This window comes from Anguilla rostrata, chromosome 16, assembly GCF_018555375.3.
Source record: "Anguilla rostrata isolate EN2019 chromosome 16, ASM1855537v3, whole genome shotgun sequence".
NCBI lineage: Eukaryota > Metazoa > Chordata > Actinopteri > Anguilliformes > Anguillidae > Anguilla > Anguilla rostrata.
This window is the reverse complement of record NC_057948.1, coordinates 17411188-17423981: the sequence shown is the minus strand read 5'-3', so window position 1 is coordinate 17423981 and position 12794 is coordinate 17411188. Positions and strand designations below refer to the sequence as shown.

At 47.4% G+C, this 12794-nt stretch overlaps 1 protein-coding gene across 6 annotated transcripts in view; it reads left to right on the top strand.

The window, feature by feature from the left end:
- Positions 1-12794, top strand: part of znf710a (zinc finger protein 710a) — a 25272-nt gene that overhangs the window by 1929 nt on the left and 10549 nt on the right. Inside the window, exon 1 of one of the 6 annotated variants that reach the window (XM_064312580.1) lies at positions 2287-3199. The exons of the other annotated variants lie outside the window; for them this stretch is intronic. The gene's annotated coding sequence lies outside the window, so the exon portion shown is untranslated. Of the gene's footprint in view, positions 1-2286; positions 3200-12794 lie in introns of those variants that run through there. 6 annotated transcript variants of the gene reach the window in all.

Sequence of the window (12794 nt, the reverse complement as noted above, 5' to 3'; positions counted from 1 at the left end):
TTTTATCAAATATTTATGTTTATTGTCAGCTGGTATTGCTATGTGTGAGGCTACTTGCAGTGTGTACAATGTTTTCTTTTTGTTGTTTTTGTAAGTTGCAATTTTTTCACTGTGAAATTAATTTTGATTCTGGCTGTTGATATCACAGAGAAGATAATGAGAGACTGAGTCCTGATGCATTATCCCTGCTTGCCAATGTTTAGCGCCAATTTCCTGTTGTCATTAATCTTTTTTAAGAAATGGCTTTAAATAATTATTGCTGGTTGACAAAGGATGGGTTTGCTGTTTTGTTGGTGAATTGAGCTATATGAAGACTGCCACTTGAGACTATTGGAACACTAAGTAGCCTATATAAAATCATTTTAGGGTGAACTTTTACTTTTAATATTGTCACCATTTCAGAAGTTCCTGACTATATGTTCTGTCATAGGAGTGGGCGTGAACCCTTGTTTAAGTTTTTAAGGATATGTCACTTTCTGGAAGTTTTTTTATATTTTAGTTATAGTGTAGGTTTTTGATTGGTCCAGACATTTTGTGGTTTAAAGCAAGAAAGTACTCTTCAAGTAGACCTAATTGCAAGCAGCTTGTATGGCAATGTTATGAAAAAATACGTATGATCATATACATTTTATAGCATTTATTCACAATTGAACAAAAGTCTATTTTTTGTGTGCCAGTAGCTGGGGTCTTCTAATGCATTTGTAATAGCTTTGACGTCACTAATTATGTATTGCATGCAACCCATGAATTCAGTAGGCTACAGGTACAAGAACAGGTGCATTTGAATAAGAAAAGGCTACTGCATACTGTTCATTCATTGTAACCTAACAGTGCCTATGCTTTCGTGATGCTATATGAAAAGGGTAGGCCATGGAGAGCAGAAGAAAATGAAGTATAATGGCAAGATTCAGTACAATTTGGCCCATTTTCGGCTTATTCGGCTATTTGTCTTTAATCTAGAGTGAATTTACGACTGTCTCCAGTCCTGAATAACCAGTGAGTCACTGCCTTCCCTACACATTTTTTGCAATTGTTTCCGTACATTATGAACACTGTATGAAGAAATACTTTCCAAATCAGGAAAGCACTTTGCCCTGCATCAGGGTTGGGATCAGCTCCATTTCAGTTCAGCAGATCAGTTCAGGAATTGGAAAAATTCCCTTAATATTCTGTGAGGGGTTTTCAACTAACAAATAGAATTTCAGTTAATTTCCTGAATCAACCTAATTTAAAAGGAATCAACCTCTGTTCTGCCCTACGTTTCAGCACATTTGCACCTGTGCACTTTGTTTCCATCGCCAGAGTTTTTCTCAAAATGGCTTTGACTTTGCACATTTTTAAACTCCTTTATCATCCAAATGCTTCAGTCTGATCTCCCATTTGCTGGACTAAAAGGGAGCAAAAGGTGACTGTACTTTGCTTTTTCTGGTGCCAAGTCCAGGGAGCTGTGACACTTCTGTGTCAAAGCAGCTAGAACCCGAGGTCCTGAATGCTCCTGCACAGCAGTTACCTATTTACTCCTTGCTTGCAAAACATTTGGTCCAGTTCTGCTAAACCAGGTACATGCAGTTCAGCCTGCTCAAAAATTCAGTTTCCGCTCCAGAATCAGACATTTGGCATGTTAAGGGAATTTGACTGACTGCTGACAGATGGCTGGATAGTTTAGGTGAAGCTGTGGGATCAGGGATTAATTAGTGCTCTAAAATATGACCTTATATTGTTAAAGGATCTGTTCATCCAAAAATGAAATGAATGTATGTTTTCACTTACCGAGAGTTTGATCTATCCATCCAGATAGATTCACTGAGATTAGTCAAATTTTCTTGATATCTGCTGCAGCTCATCCTGATACAACAGACCTTAGTGGAACCATATATTTGTGGCGCTTGAAGCGCTGAATATGTGCAATCGGAAAACTTAACGTATGATACCATGGTTAGGCCTACTCACAAACATGCACAGAGCTTAATTTGTGCAGTTTCATTGAGAACTACTTTTGTCGATTCACACCAACTGTGTACTATATCTTCGCAGTTTCAACCAAGCATGTCAAAGAGTGTTACATTTTGTAATCCTAAAATCCAGAAGTGAGTTAACATTTTTGAGCCATGGGTTCCCTCAGAAGATTTCAAATGCTTTTTTCCCATAGGGTTTTCTGTTTATGCAGAAAATAAGATCTAGTTAACATCTAGTTAACATAAGCTTAAGAGAGTTTCCCATTTTGTTCTACAACATAAATCACACCTGTTAATATTTGAACCACAAATTCTGAAACTGTTATGTGCTTTAATAAAGTAAGTTGCTATATTTAAACTACAGCAAATGGTCATATTCCATCAACATTAAGTCATCACCACTCCACCTACATGAGACTTTGCACCTGCATGAGATACACACAGTTGGTGTACTTCAGTAGAAGAAGTAATTCTTAATGGAACTGTACACAATTTAAGCCCTGTGGATGTTCGTGAGTAACCATGGCATTATATTTGGAAAGAGACATTGCTGTTGAGTTCTTCAAAAGCGCATTGAGTGCCACAAAAGTATGGTTCCATTGAGGTCCGATGTGCACTGCAGCTCACTCTGATACATCAAGTAAACGTGTCAAATCTCAGCGAATCTACGGATATATGGTACTCTGGGTAAGTGGAGACAAACTTTAATTTCATTTTTTGGTGGACCGTCCCTTTAAGCTCTGAGAGGCTGAAGTGTTTTGAAATAGTGAAAATAACCGTGATTTGTTACTACCTGTGCTGCGTGCACGTGGTACTCTGTAGTTTGCACTTTACTCTGTTCTTTGGCATCTACGAATGTCACAGATAACAATACACAAAAACAAATAGGAACTACCTCTGAAAGAAAAAGCAGGCGAAGGAGAGGGAGAGAGTCGTAGTCTATCTGCCTGTTCAAGGCCACGTTGCAGATTCCTGACTGAATCTAAACACTGCTTCTATTGCTGCTTTGCTCTCGTTTGAGATTAGGAGTTGCTATGCGTTACGAGCTCTGCTTACTTGACAAGAGATGACAAAATTGCGAGCGGCTCTTTTTTGTACAACATACAGCAAGTGTTAGATCACTAAGCTCAGGGTTACACTGAGGTAGTGAGGGAACTAGGTTATCCCTTACAGCTCACTTTCAGGACAGTGGAATATGTGCTGGAGGATTGGTGTTTCTTGGTCGCTAATGGGTCACAGTGAAGGTGAGAACCTGTGTACACGCACTACACAGTACTTGATACATTGTGCTAATAAATAGCACAGTATTTTCTCTGTCTTCAATTTGCTGTAAATGTTTGCCTTTACATTGCAGTTCTGAAGCAAGTAGAGTTTTTAAAAAGTGATCATACCTTCATAATGGAAATTTTAATAACCAGGGTTGTTCTGTAATAATAAAGGAAAGAATGTTCTCAGACACATTGAGTATTTAGCCTATGAATTGCCTTTGTAATTGCGGTGGATTTGATATTGATGGATGGATGGAAAGGTAGGACAAAGCACAAGTGAGATGATGTCATTGATACATCCAACTAAATAGTTTCCCCAAGGTTTACTTTCCAGGTCTTTACATTGATGCACAAAAAAGACCACAGAGATCAAATGCATTGTAATGTACTGTACCACGCTGAGAGCAAGTCGCTAATAGCCGTTGTTTCTTCATTGCCTGTCTGTTTGATTCGGTATACAGTTCTGAGGGTACTCACTCAGTCTGTTATGCCTAATGCCACAAAATACTGTACAGCCTGCAGCTTTGTTTCACCCCCCACAGAAGTTGCTCACCTCATTTCTGCATGGTTTATGCTGCCATTTGATCAACCTACGACCCCTTCGTTTTCGCTGTAGCCAGGCAGTTTGAGACTACTCCCTGAAGATCCGGTCAGCTTATAGGTTCTGTTTCAAATGATAATTGTCAGGCTTTCTTTTTTTGTTTTTGTTTCTTGCTGACAGACCTAGCTGCTCTGTAGGTCAACAGCACGTTGCTTTTAACCAGCGCCGTCCAGCTGGGCTAATTCTGCCGAGAGAGCGAGCGAGCCGGAATGGATCAGGCTGACAGGCGGAGTTTCCAGGGTGCTGTGTGGAGAGATGAGTATTGATTAGAAACAGGCAGAAGGTGAGGGCCACGGCGGGGCCTTCTGAGGTGGACTGTTCATCCCATTACTGAGGACAGAAGGCAGAATTAAGAGGGGTCGTGAAGGAAATACGGCCAGTAGGTTTGGGAAGCCCGGAACATTCTCTTGGTGTGCTGCATTTCTTAAAAAAAAGAAACAAAAAGGATAGGTAGAGTTGGGGAGATGGTAACCCGCTCAACCGAAACAAAAGAAGGAAGTATCTTGTCGAGAACTTCTCAGCAGGAGACTTCCGACTGCTTCAGGGTGCACCACACATCAGTAGAGGATCTTTGTTGGGTTTACGGAGAAAAAAGGTTCCCGTCCATCAGTGTCAATTATACAAAATGATTTGGGCTCTTGAGGCCTTCTGTTTTAGTGGGCTGTGTACTTTGTCACCGCAGGTCGTCCTGCCATAGACTGTAGGAAAAAAGTAGCAGTTTTCGTGCAGCCATGTTGTACAAATTGGAGACGGAGGCTACGCACTCGGGAAAAGGCCCAACCCTTACGTCATGAAGGCCGGGCCGGGTCGAGGTCATCCACTAAGCGCTTGAGATACAGTGACATGCAGTGACTCGGCAGTGACGCAAAACTACCTATTGCGACTGCATGTTGACTTTGTATTTTTGCTGTATTGGTACCATTGGCTTGCATTGAAATGGGTGGCTGAAAGACCTATACTGGAGCCAACCGCACTGGTGCTAGTGAGCACCGTCTGTCAACAAGACCAGGAAGTGAGCTTCAAAAGGCCTGTTATTGGTCCTGAGTAACCGCTTGGTCCTGCTGCATCGCCAGGACCAGCTTGGAGATGGCTGGACTTCCAGGTACGGGGACAGCTGGATCCCACCTCCAACACAGGTCACTGAGTGTGGCATGGTACCCAGCGGCAGGTAGAGCTGGCCTTATGGAGGGAGGCTGGGGTGCCCGGTAGTGGGTAGAGCTGGCCTTAGAGGGCAGCAGGAGCACCGCTGCTCTCTTACTGCTGTAGCTGTCAGTCCGAGAGAGAAGGAATAGGTACATTATGGTCTGGTGTCACAGGCTCAGGAGAATAAGGACACTTTAATTAAAATGAACTTGATGCCTCTTCACCAGCTGACTGGATTTCCGGAGCTGTCGTAGGAAAGAAAGAAGAAAAAAAAAAGAATGGGCCTGGTGAAATACTTTTTCAAGGGGGTTATTGGATTTGTTTTTCTTAAAGTGTAGTGAGATTTGTTTCTGATGGGATTTTGGGTTTGTTTTTGTTACAGTCGGGCAATGAATCGTCGGTGATATCTAAAAATATCATTCTCCTGGGACAGGAAACTAAAGAAAAAAAAGGCTACATCCTCTTGTGCTGACAGTACTGCTTGACCGTATTTATTAATTATTTTTAATTCAAAAGTTGCTTCCTACAAGATGAGCAGAATAGTGGGCTGCTTTTGAACTGTAGTTCAGCGTTTCGTTTTTGATTAAATAGCAGCGACTTGTCGACCGCAGAACTGCCCGAAACGGATTACTCTGCGTCAGCCAGCGCATTTTTGCAGTGCAGATCTAGGTCAAGCTTAGTTTTGTGGTACCTTGTTTTTGTTATGACTGCAGTGTCGCGTATTCTTCTGATTGAATCCTAGATTTCTGTCCAGATGTTCCACTTTGCCTTGCACTGGATGAGCATAAATGCATGCGGTGACATCTGAAAAGCAGACTGCTTTTAATTTGCAGATGGGCTATGCTAACAGAACAGGCTTGCTAATGATAGTTGTGGTTTTGCAGAACCCACAAGCAATCAAGAGAGGAATCCCACTCCTACCACCAGTCACCCTAAAACAAGTCCTTTAGCCTTTTTGTCAGAGAGACATGAAACTTTAGGCCTAAGCACAGGGGCTGTGTACCCAAGAGTTTGGCTAACTCTGCCCTGACTAAATACTAAATCCTTGAGTGGCTCAGTCAGTGTAGATACATTTTAGTAAGGGGGCTCCTGAGTGGCTCAGTCAGTGTAGGTACATGTTAGTAAGGGGGCTCCTCAGTGGCTCAGTCAGTGAAGGCACATTTCAGTAAGGGGGCTCCTGAGTGGCTCAGTCAGTAAAGGCACATTTCAGTAACGGGGCTCCTGAGTGGCTCAGTCAGTAAAGGCACATGCAGACTATGCCCTCAACCTTGTATGTAATTGCCGTAGTGTTGCCCTGGAAGGGAGGAATTCAAGCTGGGCGGATGACCACGTCTCATTACATACCAGGGACTGCCCATGCCCCCCAGTCAGACAGTCCGCCACCGCCTGCATGTACAAGCCACACATGAAGCGCTCCCCTAGAATTCTACGTCCGTGTGTGCGCAACTGGCGAACCGCAAAGCGAAACGAAAAGTGGCGTTTCTGAGGAGTGGGCACGCTTGCCTGTACTGTCCCCGATTGACAGAGGTGGCAGCGATGAGCACAAATACAACTGGCCATTCCAAAATGGGCCAAGAAAGGGACAGTCGTCGTTGGGGGGGGCGGGGGGGAAATCTCGTAGCTAATCACAGAAGTGCTCACTATACCAGAAAGACTGTCATATGACACCCATACAGTACAGCACACGAAACAGCCTACAGACAGTATGTGTTAAACTGGAGGTGTGAAATCGGTCTCCTCCTTTAAAAATGGAAATAAATCACGCAAGGACAGATTACAGGTATTGTTTTTTTTAAGTGTTAATGTCGAAATCTATTGGAAAATCGTCTTTCATTCTCATCATTCAGGCGATAAAAGATAAACACTTACAATGTAGTAGACTTTGTCATGGCTTTCCAAAGTTTTTTTGGCAAAAGGGCACATTTTTACTTAAAAAAGTCATATTATGTATTATTTGAAATAATAAATGTTACTAGTGCCCTGTAATGGCTGACCTTGGATCAGTTCCTATGAGAACAACTTTACAGCGAGGTTTCCCAAAGATGGCCACTGTGTAATCTTTAGTTGTCCTTGTTCTTCTGTGCATTTGCACTGAAATATGTCTTTCAGAGCCCTCAATAGGGTCTCTTTTCAGTGTCTCCCCTTACTGCTGCTCTTTGCTCTGCTTCTTTCTTTCTCTTTCTCTCTCTCTCTCTCTCTTTCTCTCTCGCTCTCTCTTTCTGTCTCTCTCTCGCTCACTCTTTCTCGCTGCTTCTTTGACTCCCCCCTTCCCCTCCTTTTCTCTGTTCTTCTTTTTCTTCTTTCTCTGCCTGCTTTTCATTCCTGTTTTCTCTTTCATTGTTTTTTCTCTTTTTATCTCTCTCTCTCCCCCTCTCTCTCTCTCACGCACACACACACACACACACACGCGCACTCTGACTCCATTTCTTCTCTTCCTCTATTCAGGTTTCCTTTTATTCTCTTTTCTGAATAGTTGTGAGTACTTTAAGGGAAGGGAAGGGGAAGGAGAAGGGGGAGGGGTCTAGTTTCGGGCCCAGCTGTGTCGGAGAGCTTCTCCCAGGGTCGAATGCAGAGACGCCCAGCCTGGTGCCAGCGCAGCCTTGGGCTCTCATCTGTACACTCCCTGGCATAATGGCCAACACCTCTCACCGCAAAGGATCATGGGAGGACAGAGACACCGCCTTCCAGCCAGTGGGCGCTCCTTCGCGGTGTTGGGTGCGGTATCACATTGCCAGACTTAAACATTGGCGGCTATACGAATATGCAGTTGGCGCTTCGACGCAGAACCCGGCCTAAAACACGACGGAGGCGCGTTTGCGGCCCTGGCGGGTGATGGCTTTGTCGCCGTAGCCGCATAAAAGGCAGCGGGGATTGGACACTTGCTCGGTTTCCTGGCTCCGCCCTTTTTTAGCGGTGTGCGTTTGAACCAGTAAACAAACCGCATGCTCCCGGTCCCCATATTTCAGGCTGTGGCTCTTGCCTTCCGAGACTTTCGAGCGCCGGCCCCTTGGGACGGTAACACCGACCGATCCTCACCGCGCGCAACGCTTCATCGCACTGACGTCGACATTCCAAAATTTAGGAGGAGGGAGGGGGGGGAGGATGGGCTGTGTGTGACGGGAGTCCTGGATTAAGCGCTGATAAACTCATCGACTGGAGAAACGCTGGGAATTGCAGCGCAACAGGGTGAAACTTTCTATCCGAACGCGGCAATCGGAAAAGGGGAAGGAAAACAAAACAAAAAGCCGAAAAGAGGCGGAAAGCGCGGTATGACGGAATGGCAGGCTTGAAGGGGAGACAGAGGTGAGAGTCAGATGAAAGTACGGAGAGATAAAAGCCGGAGAGAGGAGGGTGTGGGATAAAGCAGAGGGAAGGGAGGCTGAGATGAAAGCGAAATGAGAAAGATAAGAACGGAGAGAGAGAGAGGGAGAGGGAGAGAGGAACGGAGGGAGAGATAGTGTACAGAGCAGAGAGAGGAGTAACCATGGAAACAGGAGGAAGGTACAAAAGAAGAGAGAGACAAAGGATTTTGATTTAAAAGAATGAAACGAAACTTGGGGTGGGGAAAAAGTGATTGGGGTTTGAATTTATAGCTGGGAGTTGGAAGGAGAAGTGGAGAGAGTTGGAACTTATTTATAGGAACGCGGGATTATTGTCCTGTTGTTTCTGGGTCTGCAAATGAGATTTGCTCCGACTCCCACCGGAGGGCGCTATGGAGACCCACTGTTTCTCCCTGCAGGCCAGCTGCTTCATTTTGAGCCATGTTTTTCGGAAAGGAAAGAGCACTGCCTCAGTGTTACGGCATGACCACCATTTGTTGTTCTGTAGAAGAATGTCCAGAGGCTCCTGTTGTTATCTTCGTGGCGAGTGTGATATTGTCCATTTACAGCCAGTGCTGAGTTCCAAGAAAACACTTTTGACATGCATCACGGGCCTATGTGAGAGGTCCCATAATGCACTGTTCAGGAGCAGCACTAAACCATGGCCGCTTTCAAAAGGCAGAGCACGGCAAAGCATTTCACAGAGGGAGCATAATGTCAAGTGAGGTCCTGAGCATGTGAATTTGACAAGCTCTGGACTCCAACTCCCATCAGCCTCGTTTCGGTTTTGCACAACATCTGCCACTTTCACTATTCAGTGCAGGCCACGTGATCCAGCAATGTAAAAAGGGTCGAATGTGGAGCAGGTCAGCTGACCAACGGTGACTCACTTCGCCGTTTTCTGACAATGTCAAGGCAAGGCGGCACGTAGCGCTTCTCGATTGCGGCACACGCCACACGGGGAGTGAAAAGGAGGAATTCTTTGGTCAGTGTTTTGGATGCGAGACAGGCGCTGCCGTTTTACTCAGACGACAATGATAAATCATAATAATAATAAGAAACTGTGTGGGGCCCCCCAAGGGCCCGGGGCAGTCAGAGCTGATCCCGATCTTTGCTGCATGAAACCCAGACCCCCCCCCCCCCACAAACTCCCCTCCCCTCCTCCACGTGGTAAACATGTTCTATCTTTACACGTCGGTCTTCATACACGTCTGAGTTCTGGCCTTTAAAATGATTTTTTTTTCTGTGAGGAGAGCAGCGTGTTGCAGGTGAGGGGCGGTCAGCCCCGGTCCAGTGGGCCGCGGGGTCTGCCGGTTGCCGGTGTCATTACCCTGCTTTCCGTCGGATTGGCCGAAGCGCCAAATTACCCAGATGAGCCACCTCGCCTGCTTTCTTCATGTCTGAGCCGGGCGATGGCGGTTTCTGGGCGAGAACGAAAGCCGGCAGCCCTGCTGGCTCTCCGGGACGGGGGTCGGTCAGTCGCACCCGTTACTGGGTCTGAGAGAGAGAGAGAGAGAGCCAGCACTCCTGCGTGTGGATCCTGCCTTTTTCAGCCGCTGTTGGGATGAACTTGAATAAGGTGCATGACTCAAAGTGGTGTGTGTCCCCCCCCCACCCCCTCCCTCACACACCAATATATATTTGTGAACCCATTGTATGCTCTTCTATATAGAATGAGTGGTAGACAGAGGCTTTCTATTCTGTGGTTTTTGAGTCTCTGGTGAATATCTTTCTCTCTTTCTCTTTCTCTCTCCCTTCCCCCTCTCTGTTTTTTTCTCTCCACTCTCTCACTCCCTTCCCCTCCCTCCCCCCTTCCTTCTCTCTCTTGATCTCTCCTCCCCCTCTCATTCTCTCTGTCTCTCTCTCACTCACTCTCTCCCTTCCCCCTCTGTGCCCCCCCTCTCCCTCCCTCCCTCCCTCTCTCTCTCTCCCTCTCTCCTCATCGCTCTCTGTCTCCCTCGCTCTCCCTCCTCGCTGTTCCTTTTATATCCTCTTTGCTGAATGCTCTTCTCCTCTCCTCCCTCATCTCTCTTTCCCTTTATACTCCCTCTCTTTTCTCTTTGCTCTCTTGCACAGTCTGCCTGCTGCTTTTCCTCTCTACTGCGGGCGCTTCGTTCCCAATATTCTCTCTGCCAATCTAGCCCCCCCCCCCTCCCACCTAAGCCCCCCCCTCGCAGAAAGAGACAGAAAAGGCTTATCTTTTATTTAGGGCTTTTCGGGTCTGTCCATCTTTCGGCTACGCGTCTCGGTGCGCGTACCGCGGGACTCACCAGCGGGGCCGACCCCGCGCGGCGCGAACAACGACCCGCCGGTCGCCACCGCCCGCCCTCTACCGCACGCGTGCGAACGAACGGGCCAGAGTCGCCCGCCGGACCCTGGAAGGGTGTGGGGAAGGGCTGGGGGGGGGGGGCTGGGGGTGCTGGGTGGGGCCCGGGGTGGTGAACTGTGTGTGGGAGCTGCGGGGCTCCGTGGCGTGTGTTTTGGGGCTGGGGGGGGGTAATGGGGGTCCTTCAGCTTCGTTGGAGGCGTAGGGGACCACTGCAGGGCCAGCCAGTCTGGCAAAGATGCCGTTAAGTATAATGCAGCGCCATTTTTTTCCCTCAATTTAAACCCCATTGCCCTGTCATGCTAAACAGGATGGGCTGGTGGCTCAAGTGACAACGACGGGCGTTACTTTGACGACCAGCTGCCCCCTCCCCCCACCCCTCCAGAAAGCCCAACCTCTACCCGACCCCCAACCCCATCATGCCAGAATTAGATTTATACAGGAGGTGAAGAGACGAGGGGGTGTGCTGCATATGCACACATATATTTGACATTTTTCTATATTCTGTCCTCTGCACTTTAAATTCAGCTGTGCCGTTGGTGTGTGGTAACTGGGTGGGGTTAGGGATAGGCCTGTTTTGTTGGTAATAATCCTGCAGGTACGGGTAATGTGTGTTGCGGGGCGGGGCGGGCGGGGGGTGGCTCTAAGTTCTGTAACTGTGGCAGGAATGAGGTTGGCACACTCACCTTCACATTGGAAGGCTTGTAGGTGTAAAGCCGGACTGAGCGCGCTCAGATGTCCGTGAGGAATACCTTCTCCAGCATGTTCACATCTGCTGTCTTTTCTCATTCTTTTCCGCTCTCTTTTCCGAGGCAGTTGATGGAGTCTGGAGGGTGGTCCTTCTCTCTCTTGGTGTGTCGGTTCCACAGACGTTGCGGCAGAAATGGCAGAGATGGGAGGGAGGGAGGGGGAGAGAGAGAGAGAGAGGGAGAGAGGGAGAGAGGGGGAAGGGGGGGGAGAGAGAGAGAGAGAGAGGGAGAGAGGGGGGAGGGAGGGAGAGAGAGAGAGAGAGAGAGAGAGAGGGGGAGAGAGAGAGAAAGGCAAAGAGGCCTCCTCTGGCCTGACTGGATTAGATGTGTCACTCTGGTTGTTAATACAGAGCATCTGTGTCAATAACCCTGATTATGAGGAGTTAGAGGGGTAGAATGATCAACTGGAATCAGCAAGCAAGGGAGATGGGTAACCAACGTGTGTGTGCGTGTGTGTTTGCGTGTGTGTGTGCCTGTCCCTGTGTGAATGTGGATTTGTGTGTGCACATGTGGGTATCAGGGGTGTGTACATGCATGTGTGTATTTTCGCATACATGTTTGTGTATGTGAGTGCACGTGTGCACATATATACACGTATGTGGGCTTGTGTGTGTGTGTGTGTGTGTGTGTGAGAGATCCTGTATGAGCATATGCTTGTCTAAGAGTGCCTACACAGTGACTGAATGAGACCGAGCATGTGACTCTTCTCTTGTTTTAGGTGATGTCTTTATTCAAGGTGACTGCCATGCGTACTGGCAGTTGTTACTGTATTCAGATTTTTACTTTTTTCTGTTCATATAAGAAACTCCAGTAAGGGCAAAACCAATTCTGCGTGTGTGTGTGTGTGTTGTGCGTGCATGCGCGTGTTTGGGTGTATGTGCATGTGTGTTCACGTGCATGTGTGCGTGTGTGTGCGCTTGTGCACATGCGTGTGTGCACGTGTGTGTGAATGTGCATGTGTGCGCTTGTGTATGTATGTGTGTGTGTCTGCCTGCTTGCCTGTCTGTATGAGATATTAGTTGATTCCTTTTTAGCCCCTCCCTCCACATAGAGTAGTGCTCACAGAACAGGACGCAGGTGACTGCTGGCTCAGTCAGAAGGCCCTAATGAAGCACATGGTAATGCGTAGTGCGCAGCGTGCGTTTCGGTGGGTCGCGCCGGCGTCCGCCGCACCAGAGCGAGGCTCCTTCCAGAACGGCGGAAGCGAAAGCGTCACGCGGGCGTCTCTCTTGGACCCGCTTTCGCCCCGCGGTGGCTTGGGTGGAAACCCCGCCCCCATTCTCGGATCTCAGCGGCCAGGCCGGTGTCACTTCCCTCTTTCTCTCCCTCTCCCTCTCTCTCTCTCTCTCTCATTTGTGTGGAACCCTGGTGAGAGGCGCAGAGGATTGTGGGAAGAGGGAGGCGTCGGCTGTTGAGCGCATGCTCCCTCTTC